General features: G+C 51.1%; 1 long non-coding RNA gene across 1 annotated transcript; it reads right to left on the bottom strand.

The window, feature by feature from the left end:
- Window positions 1-1,353: 1,353 nt before the first annotated feature.
- LOC136786514 (uncharacterized) lies at window positions 1,354-3,155 on the bottom strand. The gene is made up of 3 exons (XR_010825383.1): window positions 2,543-3,155; window positions 1,678-2,052; window positions 1,354-1,523 (listed from the first exon to the last, which is right to left on the bottom strand). It is a non-coding gene; the product is annotated as an uncharacterized lncRNA (long non-coding RNA).
- Between the last annotated feature and the right edge of the window lie 6,635 nt (window positions 3,156-9,790).

The following is a 9,790-nucleotide window of genomic DNA, read 5'->3' on the forward strand; positions in this document are numbered from 1 at the left end:
CCATGGGTAATTTACCACCAAAACTGAATCAGTCATTTATGGCACCGATGCACCAGCGATGCCATGAGGGGAAGGCATAAATATCTCCACTGGGGCTGGGAGTGTTTCATGCCCTCTGTGTGATGGGACGAGGGACCAGAGCTGCTGTGCCAGGCTCCCGATGGATGGGATGGAGCACACCCCCTGCCCCATCTCTCCAGTCTCTATATGAACACAACCTCTTGCTTTTGTTATTCCTCTGAATTTTCTCTGCCTACTTTTTGCACAGCAAGCATGAGCAGCAAGGCAGGCTCCTAGGGCCATCCGTGGATGGCACCTGTCCACCCATAACTTGTCCCCTGGATTCAATGTCTCCCAACCCCTGGCTGATTTGGAATAATCCCTCCTGCTCCCATAACTAAAAAAAGGCCAAGCTAACCTTCTCCCTTGAGCATGACAGACTGCTCAAAAGTACCACCAGCGACCAACAGACCTACCTGAGTGAATAAATAGAAATGACAGGAAGGCAAACAAACAAACAAAAAAGCTCCCAAGCAGATTTATCTTAATTTTCTTCTGCTTAGAAAATAAATGTGCGTAATGAAGAGGCAGCCAAAGATGGATGCCTCTTCCCTGTCCTTGGATCCTTTTTATCCTGAGCTAGGCATTGGATGGGGCTCCTCCGAGGAGCCCAGCAATCCCATACAAGCAAACCCCACGAGAGTGCTGGCACTCAAAGCTGCCTGAGTAAACAGTGCTGGTATGCAATTTGTGATTATTTTCCTTCTTTGATTAAAAAAAAAAAAAAAAAAAAAAAAAGAGACAGAGAGAGAAAGAAGGAAAAAAGAGAAAGAAGGAAAAAAGAGAAAGAAGAGAAAGAAGAGAAAGAAGAGAAAGAAGAGAGAAAGAAAAGAAAGAAAGAAAGAAAGAAAGAAAAAGAAAGAAAGAAAGAGAGAGAGAGAGAAAGAGAGAAAGAAAGACAGACTTTCTTTGCAAAAATTAATGGCAGCCAGGCACCAGAGCTTGTGCAAGGCATCATCCTTTGGCTTCACAGCATCCTTTGGCTTCGCGCACCCTCCAGCATGTCAAATAGCACTCTAACGCGTGCATGAAGCCAAAGGATGCTGCAGATATTGGTCCAAGAGCAGCTGAAACCACATCTCAGAGGAAGCAGAGGCCGTTCTGCCTCTTGTCTGGTCCCACACCAGGAAGAATTAATCCGTCGCATCCTCCGGATCAATATATAATTTACATGTCAGTGCCCACGTATCTGTTTGCACCCTCGTTTTAATGTTTCCTAACCGTAATAAATCAACCATCTACTGTAAAATAAATAAATAAATAAATAAGCACCTTTTTTTTTTTTTCCTATATTGGGGTTGATTGGGCAGCGGGTGGTGAAAGATTTATCTTGGCAGTAAAGCTGGAAAAGGGCTATAAACCTGAGCGGAGTGCCTCTGCGCCTGGGTCCGAGGGAGGCTAATTGTTTGTTTGTTCTTCGTGTTTATGGTTTATGTGCGGCTCAGCTGACAGGAAACCTAAACCTGGAGGAAAAAGCACATCAATCGCCATTATCTGCCTTCTGGGCACAAACTAAAAATAAAGCTGGGCGAGGGGTGGCTCGCGCACCCAGCCCATCGCGATGCCACCCAGGGCTCCGGGGGAAGGAGGGAGGGAAGAAAACAAACTCATCCTCACCAAGCTCATCTTCCTCCTGAGCCCACTGCTGCAGTGAGGACGCTGGTTGTACAAGAAGCAGGGCAATGTGTTTTTCCTGCAGTGCTGCCGCCAAAATAGAGATTGATCTAAAAGCAACATGCGAGCGCCACGAGCCTTGAAATTCCCTCGGGTTTTCACGCTGGTGGTTTCTTTTACCTGAAAGCTGCTCGGTTGGTGGGGCGAGATGCATAGATAGGTGCTTTCAGAGCACGGTAAGCATTCGTGTGCTCAGAGCCATGCTGACTGCTGTCCTAGGCGCGTCCCAGCCCGTGTCTCCTTTCTTCCCTGTCCGTCAAGGAGCTGTGTTGTCCGTCTGTCAGGAGGTTTTGCACCGGTGCAGCACAGCAAGCCCACCTGGATGAAACCAACCCAAGCAGCAAGCATGACATTTATCTCCTCCATCGGACAGGGAAGGGCTGGGGAGGGGAAACCTGGGGACATGGCAGAAAAATCTGCCCCAAAAACAGGCCAGAGCACGGCTGCATTATCTGTGCAGCTTTATATCCCTGCCTAAATCACTCATCCCCAAAAGGACATCAGCCCTGCAGTACTTTGCAGAGCCCCTGTGCCCCTTTGAGGACTGTGGAGATGTTCCCCTTGGCTTGGGTACCCTCGTTCCCTGCTGGGACACTCAATCAGTGAGGACGAACATTTTTGCCATACCATAAATCTCTTTAGGAGTAGCTCCTGGCCTCAGTTTCCCTGTTGCTTTCTTTGCTTTCCATGCAGAAGAGCGGTAAGTGCTCAGCGAGGGGCTGGTTCCTGTGGTGGGGATGTACAGTGCCCCCCACACCGGAGACCTGCAGTCACTGTAATAATAATAATTATTGATTTTCCAGTTTACCTTACGTTTCGCAGGGTGTTTTGCTGGAAGTGATATAAATAGCTGTCTCTGTCCCTATCCCAGGGCACGAGAGAGCGATGTATTTTTTCACAGTCCGAGGAAATAAAATGCAAAGTTCATTCTGCAGTGATTTAAAAGTTATATTAAGGTCCTGTGCCGGGTGAAGCAGGATCGACGTGCTTGTAACTAGACCACTGCAAAGCGGGGCTGACCCTCGGTGAGGCACAGCTGTTACAGCAGCCGGATTTATCCCTGCTCAGGGGCAGACGGGCTTGAAATCTGCCCCCTGCCTTTCGGTTTACAGCAACTCCGTGCCCACTACGTGTGTCCTGGAGCAGCAGCCGCCCAAATAATGCATCCAACTGCTCTGCAGTCCCTCCCAGCAGTCACAAAAAGAGATCTTCGGGGAGAGCGGTTTCCATATAGGAATACATTTACTGTATCTGGGCTAAATATAGCCACGGTGCAGGCGGGGAGCGCGGTCTCTCTCCCCTGCCAATGGCAGGAGGGATTATTCATTTGTAATTTGTTGTACCTTCATGCTGGCAGGAATTGCTTTAGCCAAACGGGATTTAATAAATGATCCCTTCATAAACAGCTGATCACTTCTCCGGCCCCGCGGCTGTCGGCGTGCCAGAGGGAGCCCCGGCAGCGGGCTGCGGGCGCTGCCTGCCCACCGGCACGGGCTGCCCGGCGTGCTGGGTGCCCCCACGGTGCCTCCGGAGCATCAGACAGTGAGGGTACAATAAAGGAAGAGAGGCTGTAAAACTTCATCCTCCTCTTCCAGATCTTGCCCTTTTTCGTGCTGGCGTAAAGCAAAAATAACGCCATCACTGCTGCTGGTGCAAAACCCAAGTGGGTGAGCCCAGGAGCGTGCCCGGCCCCTCAGCGGGTGTTTTCTGCTTCTAAATCTATTAACTTGACACAGGTTTTCCTTTGCTGCTGGAACTGCAGATCCAGCCTGCAGGGCTCAGAGCAAAGGGGTGTGAAAACGAAGCCACGTGTGCATCTTTTCTGTGTCTTTTAGCATCTCCACCCGCATTGTTCTGCTTTGGATGATTTTAAAGACAGCTGACCAGGGCTCTCAGGGGCTGTACAGAGGTGAGCAAGCACACCCAGCCCTGGCATCCCGCGCAGGAGCCCCAAACACCGTGTGTGTGCCCAGGGCCACCTCTGCCAGCAGTGCACAAGGGGCTGGGGGTGCAGCTGCAGCCCCTGCATCTCCCTGTTCAGACACTTTTGGCCTGCTTGTGGACTTCTCACACTTCTTTTCCCCGTCGACAGGAGGAAAATGAGCCCAGATATGCCCGCGCATGAAGGAAAACAAAATCATCTCCTTAACTTCATGCAGGCAATTCTAATTATTAGTCGTTGTTATGTTAATTATTATTACGGTTGCACAAAAGGATTGTAAATAGATAGCATCGCTTTTTCTTTTCCACTGCATAGTGTTCTTCTCCAGTATTACATTGATGGCACCAATTAAGCCACCGCAAGACAAATATTCGGGAATCAGATTGCGGGTGGTAATTTTCTTGACAATGAACAAGGCAGAGCCGAGCACGCAGCCTGCTGCTCTGCAGGTACCGCGACTCCGCAGTGCTGACAGCAGTAAAAACTTGTCTCTGACAGTAAACTAAGCATGTATGACCCGGAAGACATAGAGAGCAGATAAGGGCAGTAACACAGATTCCATTTAGTGCTATTAAAATGGTTAAGTAGACTTACGATCGGAGATGCCAGGCTGAAATTTGAGAAGCTCTGAGAGTGAGGAGTGGGAGATTGATGGCCTGCGAGGCCGGCTGCAGCTCGGGTTCCCGCAGCACAGACAGCTTGTCCCGGCATCCCTGGCCAGGAAATTTTACTTCTGTGCAGAATATTCCATGGTGAGAGAAACACGGGGTGGTTGCGAAGCAGCGATTCTGGGAGTAAGAAATAGAAGGGAGAAGCAACTTCAGCAGCACTTTGTGGGACTCTGCCTATCACTGCGATAGGAGACAAGGCTCTTTTTTATTAAAATACACCAAGATATTCACAGGTTAATTCATATCCAGCCGTGCCCTGCAGCACCCTTGCTCAGGATGCAATGCTTGGGTATTTTAGCTATTTCTCTGTGGTTTGTATGTGTGGTTTTGGGATTTCTGCCCTGAGCAGCTGGCGCAGGGCTCAGCCCTCACCCCCGGTGCCAGGACGTGTTTGTGACCCTGGTGGCACAAGGGATGGCTGGAGTGTCCCCGTACCCCGCGGTGTGCCCGAGTCCTGCTGCAATCCAGGGACATCTGTGTCCGAGCACAGCTGCAACGATGCTGCAGACCCACTTGCATGTGGTGCTTAGGAGCACAAACACCTCTCGTGCTATTACCATGCCCGTGACAATTTGATTTATGGCAGATAGTGACAAAAAGCGCCTGACACATAAAAAATATTTTTTTTAATCAAGGAATGATCACCATAAAGAATGCACTATATCAGTCAAATATAGCCAGCTGAACATGCCCTATATGGTAGCATTAAGAAGATGTAAACTCTCAGATCTGTTACAAACAGCTTTTTAAGGTAGCTGAGGCTTGGGGGATTTTGACATGGGAAAGGATGAGGAGCATCATAATTCCATATGTGTCCAGGCAGTGTGGGCTTCTTAATGAAATTTCCTGGGTTTGTGGGAGCTTTTGATATACGCTTGTTACAGCTGTCATGGGTAGTGCGGTCCTTGAAATATTTATCGTGGCTTATTTTTTGCCCGTCGCCTTGCTGCCTCCCTTGTGCTCATAGCATTGAGGTTCCCAGGTGCTGGTCCCAGCCTCCATCTCCCCAGGGAGCACGGCTGGAGGAAGCCCAGTTCCCAGCACCCGGCAGCATCCTCTCCGTGTTCCTCGGACCTTTGGTCCCACCTTCCCACGTGCTTCCCCCACTGCTCCCACAGATGCCCCATACCTCAGAAACAAGAACTGAATAACGAAGGGATGGCGTTTCCCGAAGGGCAGCCCGATGGGGTGGATTTTTACAGCTCCCTCCAGCCACGGGGCTGTGCCTCCCTGCCCGCTATCCGTTACCCTCCATCCTGTTACCCACACAGCCACAGATCCTTTGGTTTGTGTCCTTGAGGCGGTGCCAGCATGCAACCCTCCGAGCCACCTGCAATTCCTCACGCTATTCCACCCGCTCCCAGCTCGCGGCTGGTTGTTTGCCCGTCTCTCCATGCAACAGCAAACATACATCCTCCGCGACTTCGCTCCCTGTCTTTTATCCTCCTCTACATCTCCTGAAGCTGTGTTCATCTTTTAAATTTCCACGGCTGGTGGCACGCAGGCGCTGGAGACGGTCTGTAGAACAACGCTGGGCTGGTTTATGGCCAGGAGTTTTGCTCAGTTAAAGCAGGAAAAAGTCTTCACATCGTGAGCCTGTGCGGTACAGGAGTGAAGGAAGCCACCAGCAAGGATCAAGAGTGAGATCAGGAAAGAGGGGCAGGAAGCCCAGCCTCCTGCCTGGAAATTTTGGTATCAGTTCTTTTTGGCCTTTTGCCCCTTCTAAATTGGAGGAATTTGTGTCCATAACAAAACAAAAATATTCTTTGCGATTCATGGGGACAATTCACACCCATAAAGGACATGGAAAGGCTGTTGTAGCTCCACTTGCAATGGCTTTTGTTTCTTTTTTGTCCTTTCCTTTTTTTACATTGGAAAAAGTGGGGGTGATAAATATGCAAGAGGAGAGAGAAAGAAAACTGCTTTGCTCTTTTTTTTTTTTTTTCTTTTTTCCAAAGTTTTTTCAGAGTTTTGGTGTGTGTACTACAGGTGTACTTTCCCCATGCCCAGCTGTATCAGCGCCACCTCCCCAGAAAGCAGCACAGGAAGGGCCTGGATGAAGGAGGAGGTGATGCCCTCCGGACATCACCTGGCAAAGGCAGCAGCTTTTTGGGGGGACAAACAGTGATGAATTGGCTCCAGCCTTTTGCCAAAGCATTAGCTCAGCACCAGAGCACTGTGCAAATCAGTCCTGGCACCCGAGCGAGGTGCTCCTGCCCTATTTCAGTCGCACCCGTGCCCCTCCACATCCTAAACGTGCTGGTGCCCGAGGTACCCTTCGCTGGTTCCTCCTTTACAGATGGCTTCAAATGGAAGCAGCCCAAGGGAGACAGAAGGGAGAGCGGCGCCGGGGCCAGCTCTGCTGCTTGCCTCCAGCCTTTGGACCTGTTTCTGCAGTGTCTGTACGTCCTTCGCTCTCTGCAACCTGCACTCAGCCCTGCATTGCAGCACAGAGGAGTCCCCTCGTTGGCTCGCTCCCGAGCTCGGTGTGGGGCTGCGCCTCGCTCCCAAACCCAGGGGAGAAGGGCAGGGGGCTGGGACCTCGCAGAGCCCCACATCCCACCCCTCTCCTCGTCCCAGTCCAGCTGTGAGGCTACCAAAGGGGCTGGGAAGTTTCTCCACACCCCTGCAACCTCCTCAGGCAAAACATCCCGTATTTTTGACTAATGGAATGAAATAGTCAATGCTTCAGGACAGATCGTCTATACTCCTCCGTGCTGCAAAGCTGGACGGACAGACAGACATCCACTTAGGGTCATGCCAGCAATGCAATCTCAAGCATGTGATTAAAAACGTGATTAAAAACGGACATCCCAGTTTGGGGCTTTTTCTGTCCGATGGCCTTCTTCCAGGCGCACCCCCCAATGGAAGAGGGACATGAGTCGGGCCTTTGGCACAGCCCCCCTGTTGTGGGAAAAGTAGAAAACGTTGGGTGCCAAATTTTTTACTGCAGTGTAAATTAAAATGCCTGGACTAAGATGATAGACACATCGTGTGGAGATCGACACAGTCTCCTGCCTGTTAAGAGACATATTAGAATAAAGAGCAAGTGATTGCCAAGAGCAGGGTCTGCTCAAGATAAAAAATAAATAAAACACAGTACAATGAGGGGCAATCAGCAGCTTGTGCCAAGGTCTCTCAAATCCTTTGGACAGCTCAGAGGGGCTGGAGGAAGCTGGCAGCACATGGGCACGAATCCTGCCCATGCAGACGTGCTGCAGATATTTGTCTCTCCGAGAGCGATTGCACTCCAAAAAGTGACTTGCCATTACTGCCCCTGTGGGACTCTGGACTCAGAGCCTCTAGTTCATTTTCCAGGTTAAAAAAAAAAAAAAAAAAAAAAAAAAAAAAAAGGAAAGAAATCAGGAAAAAAGGGTTCTGTTTCTATCTGTTTGTGCTTTTTCTTCTCTGCTTGCTTTTTTCCTGACCGGCAGCTCAGCAGAGGGGCCGCAGCTCGTCCCATCCGAGGGGCATGGTGATGGGAGAGGAGGCAGCCCAAAATCTGCCCCCAGACCCCCGCTGTGCTGGCTGTGCTGTGCCACCAGGCGCAAACTGAAGTAAGATACATATTTTATTGCTGAAGTCAGCAGGTCTGAGCAGGAGCACGCAGCCCCGGGGGGTGAGAAGCGGGTGCTCGTTGCAGGCACATCCGACGTGTAGCCGCGCTGCAGCCCGGTGGCATTCAGCAGCTGGGGACGGTGGGGACCAGCTCACCCCATGTCCAGGGGTCTGTGGTGGCAGATGCACAGGAGTAAGAGTGCCATGGAGCTTGTGCTGTCCCCTGAATGCTGCTGGGGCCCCAGGCACGGCTTCCACCTGGCATTTTTGGATGCACTGTCCTGTGACATGCGCGCAGGTGCAATTCAGGACTCCGCAGCAAAGAGTCCAGCAGGAGGACTTTCCAGTGACAAAGCTGCACGCGTGTGTGGTTTTTTCATGACTGCACGCAGCGTGCTCTGTGCTCACAGTGTAAATGCATTTAAATCACACCTGACTCGCTCCCTTCTCCCTGCTGCTGGGTCTGTCCCCACACACGTCACTGGAGGGCTGAGCAGCAGAGCCCCGGAGCATCCCTGCCGTGATTTCCTCCAGCTGCGTGCCAGCACTGCTTGCTGTTGAGGCTGCAGCCTCGCGCTCCCAGCGAACTGTTAAAGCAATTTAAAAATGACATTTCATGAATTAACGCAATGCCCACTGCAATCACACACTGGGCTGCTGAGGAGGCATGTTCCAGCCTGAAATTTGTTACCTGTCCAGGCTGTTATTCACTGCGTAAGGAGCAAAAACTTGCTCTGCTTGTAGCCCCTCTGTGCAAGGACGCGCTAAGAACACCAGCAGCCAAAGGGCAGCTCCTGCCATCCTCTGCTGGGATGTGTTTTTAACCCTGCTCCCAATTCTTCGGAGTCAGTGCCACCCTGTACTCTGGGTTAGCAGGTAGAGGGATGTTTTAGCAATAACTGCAACAGTCAGCCCTTCGGTTCCACCTCTCTCTGACAGCAAGAGATCTCAAGGGGCTTCCCGAAGGCATGTGGACAATTTAAATGCCATAAGGGGAAACTGAGGCAGGGGGAAGCCCTCTGGGTACCCAGAGCTGCACCACGGAGGCTGGCTGGGAACGATGCTCTGCGGAGCCGGGTGTCAGAGGCAATTAGGTGCCTAATGATGCTGGCAGACACCTGGTGGCATTTGGGCTGGGAATGAGGCGCTTTACGTGCCTAAACACTTCTGGAAATCACAGCAGGCAGCTACCTGCAGCTGTAAGAGCCTGCAAAAGCCAGAATATTTTCATATTGCTGCTGGGGGAGTTGTTCGGGGCTGTACAAAAGGCTGATTTGGCTGCAGGCAAGGCCTTCAGTGTGGGGCAGAAGGGCTGGAAGCAGTTTATTCGACAAGTCCCTTATGAGAAGCACCCACTGCCTGGTTCTTCCCTTTGGCCATCATCCATGGGGTCCCAAAGTCCGGCCACTACACTCGCACCCAGCCTGCTCCTCCAGCACTACTTTTGGGTGAGTTTGATAGTTTCTGGAGACGGGTTCAGCACATACGTGTATCTACGTGTGCTTATACCTCTAATAACTCATGTCCTTTTGGGCATGAAGCCTCCTCCATGTGTCCCTGTGGCTGGAGGGGCAGGCAGAGCAGGCTGGACAGCTTGTCTGTGCATCCTCCCCATGCTCATAAGCAGCTCGTCGAGTTTATTAACCCCGTGGCCAGCAATTTTGCCACAAGCTCTCAAGAAATCACAGCTGGAGATTGGTTTGCATAACAAATGCTCATAGCTTGGGGGACCAAATGGCTCGGGAAGGAGGTACATGAGGATGTTTAATACATGCTCAGGTGCTTCCCACTTCCCTTCTGCTCCTGAATTCCAGCTCCGAGCAATGCCTGGACCCTCGCCCAGGCTTTGCAAAGGCTCTCCCAGCTTTCTGCCATGCCCTGCCTG

This window comes from Anser cygnoides, chromosome 16 (assembly GCF_040182565.1).
Source record: "Anser cygnoides isolate HZ-2024a breed goose chromosome 16, Taihu_goose_T2T_genome, whole genome shotgun sequence".
Taxonomy (NCBI): domain Eukaryota; kingdom Metazoa; phylum Chordata; class Aves; order Anseriformes; family Anatidae; genus Anser; species Anser cygnoides.